This window comes from Kogia breviceps, chromosome 8 (genome assembly GCF_026419965.1).
Source record: "Kogia breviceps isolate mKogBre1 chromosome 8, mKogBre1 haplotype 1, whole genome shotgun sequence".
Taxonomy (NCBI): domain Eukaryota; kingdom Metazoa; phylum Chordata; class Mammalia; order Artiodactyla; family Physeteridae; genus Kogia; species Kogia breviceps.
Window position 1 is genome coordinate 112,628,894 of NC_081317.1, and position 5,869 is coordinate 112,634,762.

The following is a 5,869-nucleotide window of genomic DNA, read 5'->3' on the forward strand; positions in this document are numbered from 1 at the left end:
AATTGCCACAGCTGCTTCACATTAGTGGAGAGGTTTTGTTATAGAGGCTTCGAGTACAAGCTGCGAAGTCAAACTCCATAGCCCCAAAGTCAATTTTGTTATTTATGCCTTTTGGGTCTCATGGTTTTGTTTTGTTTTCTACTTAATGAAGACTTTCCAGGAATTTTCCTAAAGTAAAAACAAAAAGAAATCGATATTATGTGCTCCCCGATGAAAACACCAAAACAATTCAAGTCAATTATTTATTGAGTGTCTAATCAAACCTGGCAAGAGGCCTATTAAAATATCAAAATATATCCTCAGAACTTCTGAAATCCATGCTTTGTCATTTCCCTGAAATTGTAGAAACAAGGAAAATATCCCAGCTTCATTACGTTGTTTTGTAAAAGAGAACAATTCATATTGAATATAGCCTTTCTTTTCGATTTTAATCTCAGAATTTAAAACAAAATACTTTAACAAAACTAGTTTTATTACTTGGTACTCAGAATATGGCTTTGAAGTGGGTACATCATAACTGTGAGTCTGATCACTTATCAAGTAGGAAACACGAGGAAGCCATTGCTGCATTTCTCCGTAGACCGCATAGCATTTACATTTGAAGCCAAGGAAAACCTTTACAGTGGTTTAATGCAGGCTTAATAAGACCCACAAGCCTTTGTTTCCACTGACCTTACCTTATGCAGAAAAGCTCTCCGCTTTTAGCCTAGATGACTTTGATCTGAATTAAAATTATCTCATTCTTCTGAAAAAAATGATAAATGTTTCTTAGTAACGTTACTAAATCCTGATGGAGATCTGTCCTTAAATAATTAAATAAAATCCTGGCTTTTAAATGTTCTTAAAATAAAAGTCTGTTAATCCCAAACTCCTAATTTATCCCTCCCCCAACACCCCAGCACCCCACTTTCCCCTTTGGTAAAGTTTGTGTTCTATGTCTGTGAGTCTATTTCTGTTTTGTAAATAAATTCATTTGTACTATTTTTAAGATTCAACAAAGAAGTGATTTTTAAAAAAGAAGTGATAGCATATTTGTCTTTGTCTGACCTAATTCACTTGCATGATAATTGGGATTAAGAGATACACAGTACTCTATATAAAATAGATAAAAAACAAGGACCTACTGTATAGCACAGGGAACTATATTCAGTATCTTGTAATAATCTATAATGGAAAAGAATATATATATATATATATATATATATATGCATAACTGAATCACTTTGCTATACATCTGAACCTAACACAACACTGTAAATCAACTATACTTAAAAAAAAAAAAAAAAGCCTGAATAATTCCTGAGGAAGGTAGAAATTTGTTAAAATCCACGTGCCCCCAGCTTGAGAGCAGTGTGGAAAATGGCAAACAGGCAATTGCACAGTAGCTGAAATAGACTCCTTTAGTATTTTTCCTGAAGAATTTAGTTCCGTGGCCTACATTGATAACATTATCTAAACTTAATGACCTATGTCTTTTTAACTTTGTATTTTCTTTCTTAAAAACAGACACAGGCCAGAATATTTTCATAACTGGAAAAGGGCCTACTATTTGAGATTACATATTTCACACATGGATCTCAAAGACTGTGTTTAGCGTTAAGTGATTTTTCTGATGGCCAGTGGAAAGAGAAACTATAGCTGGTAACCAAGATGTCTTTGTCAATTTGATTCGTATTTTATGCATAGGAAAAGAATTATCTTCCTATCCATAAACAAACTTAGGTTAAAAAATAATTAATGTGTGTTTGGGACAATCTAAATTTATAAATTAGATCTTGTACATGACCAGCTATATCAACAATTACAGAATGCAGTTGTGGGGGACAGCCGGGGTGGGGAAGAAAGAGAAAAGGAAGGAAGAAAAAAGAAAAGAAGGAAGGGAGTGAAGGAGGAAGTACGAGAGAAAGAGAAAAGGAAATCGATTCTCAAATGCTCATTTTACAGGTTACATGTGCACATTACCTCAAAAAAGGCAAAGAAGATTTAGTTCTCTGTATTCTTATAGGATTACTTAAAATTCCACATATTTGACTATTTTTTATTATATATATATATTTTTTAACATCTTTATTGGAGTATAATAGGTTATAATGACATCATTATATACATACACACACACGAATTCAGCATCCTTTTCTCCTAAAATTTATGCATGTGGGCAAAGAAAAGGCAACATCTATATAAAATCCAAAATTCCTCAAAGTGAAACTTGAAAGGATTTTCATGTTGGATGTCTGCTATTTTAAACCATTATACTACAATCCTATTCAGAAAAGAAGTCCAATAAGTAAATTTTGTTTGGTTCTTCAATGTTATAAGCTTAAGGGGTCTGAAGTCTTATTAATTAAAGGCTTGGCTGGCAAATATATTTTACTATTAGAAACTCCAAAATTTGACACATTTAAACAAAAAGTATGAATCAAATTAGCATTCTCTGTCGACATATGTAACATCATAGTATGCTTTCATTTTTGTAAGCAGAATAATTATGTTTGCTGTCTACTGTGAAAATAAAGGAAACCTCATTTAAAATGGAATCCCTAGAGGGGTGGGATAGGGAGGGTGGGAGGGAGGGAGACGCAAGAGGGAAGAGATATGGGAACATATGTATATGTATAACTGATTCACTTTGTTGTACAGCAGAAACTAACACACCATTGTAAAGCAATTATACTCCAATAAAGATGTTAAAAAAATTTTTTTAAATAAAAAAATAAAATAAAATTATAATGCTAAAAAAATAAAATACAATGGAATCCCTGAAGGGGGCGCTATCACGCACTTCCATTCAGGCCCCAGCAGAAGGAAGAATTTCTCCTTGCCTGGCCGCAGTCAACTCAATGAGAAGCCATCACCACCCGGCACTCAGAACCCCCAGACTTCCATTTTTCTCTACGAGCAAGCACCTCCCCTCCGTTGTTCTTCGGACTGGCCTACACGTCATCATAGTTTGTCCCGAATTGCGAGTCTCTGATATTCCTAATTAAGCTCATTTTGCTGGTGTCATAACGGCTCTTTTATTTTCAAGGTCAACACTACAAATACATTAACATACAATACCATTTCTAGGCTCTTATACTTTTAAAAAATTACCAATATTTAATAGAAAGCTTACCGGCTGGGCTTCCCTGGTGGTGCAGTGGTTGAGAGCCTGCCTGCCGATGCAGGGGACGCGGGTTCGTGCCCTGGTCCGGGAAGATCCCACGTGCCGCGGAGCGGCTGGGCCCGTGAGCCGTGGCCGCTGAGCCTGCGCGTCCGGAGCCTGTGCTCCGCAACGGGAGAGGCCACAACAGTGAGAGGCCCGCGTACCGCAAAAAAAAAAAAAAAAAAAAAAAAGCTTACCGGCTTAGGCACTAGTATTGAAATTATCCTTATGCAAAACATGGGTATGTAACATTTTAAGCCAAGCCAAAAACTTTTTAAATAGAAAAAAAATAAAACTCTTCTCTGTAATCATGGCTATTGAGAAAATGAGGTATTTTGGCATATTTAAATCAAAATAAACCAATATTAATAGTCTGTTGAATCACTGAGAAACTGAAGCAAACTGTTAATTTAAAAGAATGCTTAATGATAATTAAAATCTAATCAATCATCAAAATTTTGTCTTTATAAACAATTAAGGACTATTTTAACCTTACACAGATTATATATATTTATACTGATTGGCAAGGCTATTGCTCTTTTTATGAATGTGATATTTAATAAGTAGTTCTTGTGATAAGCAGAAACAGTTTGTACTTTCTAGATGTTCTTAAATATGCAGAGGCCAACACATTTCATTATTTATGACATTATTTTTTGTACTGATATCAATACTTGTAACTTTTTTTAATATTGTTCTATCAAAGTATAGTTGACAAGCAATATTATATTGGTTTCAGGTATACAACATAGTAATTCAACATTTACATCTATTACAAATTGATCACCATGATAAGTCTAGTAACCATCCATCACTTTACAAAAATATTGCTGTGTTATTGACTATACTCTCTGTGCTGTACATTAGATTATTTATTTTATACCTGGAAGTCTGTATCTCTTAATCCCCTTCACCTATTTCCCCCAACCTCCCACCTCCTTACCTTCTGGCAACCTCCAGTTTGTTCTCTGTATCTATGAGTCTCTTTCTGTTTTCTTTTATTGGCTTATTTTGTTTTTTAGATTCCACATATAAGTGAAATCATATGGTATTTGTCTTTGTCTGAGTTATGTCACTTGGCATGATATCTTCAAGGTCCATCCATGTTGCCATAAATAGCAAGATTTCATTCTTTTATAGTGCTGAGTAATACTCCATCATATATATAGTAAATGGTACACATAAATGGTATGTATATTAATGGTATATATATATATATATATATATATATATATATATATATATATCTCACATCTTCTTTATACTTTCATCTATTGATGGACACAAGTTGCTTCCATATCTTGGCTATTGTAAACAATGTGTGATGAGCACAGGGGTGCATATATATCTCCTTCACCATTTTATGTGTTTTTAGTGCTTTTGTTTTCTTTGGATAAACACCCAGAAATGTAATCGCTGGACTGTATGGTTGTTCTATTTTTAATTTTTTAAGGAAAACCCATACTGTTTTCCATAGCGGCTGCACCAATTTACATTCCCAGCAACAGTGCGTGAGGGCTCCCTTTTCTCCACATCCTCACCAATACTTGTTTTTTGTTGTCTTTTTGATAATAGCCACTCTGACAGGTGTGAGGTGATATCTCACTGTGGTTTTAATTTACACTCCCCTGATGTTTAACCATGTTGAGCATCTTTTCATGTGTTTGTTGGCCATTTGTATGTCTTCTTAGGAAAAAGTCTACTCAGGTCCTCTGATCATTTTTTTAATCAGATTGTTTGGTTTTTGCTTTCGTGTTGCATGAGTTCTTTATATGCAATAGTAAATAGGATTTTTTAAAAAATTTCTCTTTCCAATAGTTTGTTGTTAGTGTAAAGAAACATAACAAATTTCTTTATTTTGATTTTGTATCCTGAAACTTTACTGAATTAATTTATTAGTTCTAATAGTTTTTTGATGGAGTATTTAGGGTTTTTAATATATAGTGTCATGTAACCTGTAAATAGGGACAGTTTTACTTTTTTATCCTATTTGCATGCCTGCTATATTTTTTCTTGTCTGACTCTGTGGCTAGAAGTTCCAATACTATGTTAAATAAAAGGGCAAGAGTGGGCACCCTTGTCTTATTCCTGATCTTAGAGGAAAAGCTTTCAGCTTTTCACCATTGAGTATTATGTAACCTGTGGCTACGTTTATTGTCCTAGAAGGAAACATATAGTTAAAACTATCTGAAATTATCGTAATCATTACTAGTTTGTTTTTTTTTTAAAAAAAAAGAAAGAAAAAGAAAAGCAACCCTTCAGGAAAAGTCTATCTAATCGCAAAATTTAAGTGGTTTTTTTCTTTTGTGCTCTTTTGTTTGTGATCAAGGAGAGTGTGTGGGAAAATAACCAAAATGTTCCCAAGGAGCTGATCACTGCCCACAGAAAAAAGTCTTCTCAACCAACCTTCAGTTACTTATACTCTCCTGTTTCCTTTACGGTGATTTTAAAGACATGGTTCTCACATATTCATTAAGAAAAACAAGATGAACATTTTACTTTGCACTTTGTTAATAATTTTCATGTTTCCCTATAAAAGACTTTTGAAATTTGGCCTCAATTGTAGTTCATTATTTGGTCATTAAAGCAACTAAGTAAACTGTTTTCCTGTCTTTGTTCATTTAATTGAATTGTCTACTATAAATGTATTTCCTGAAAAATTATAAAATAAATTTATAAAGAAATCAAACCAGGAATGGCAGAAAGTTGTAAACTTACCTACAG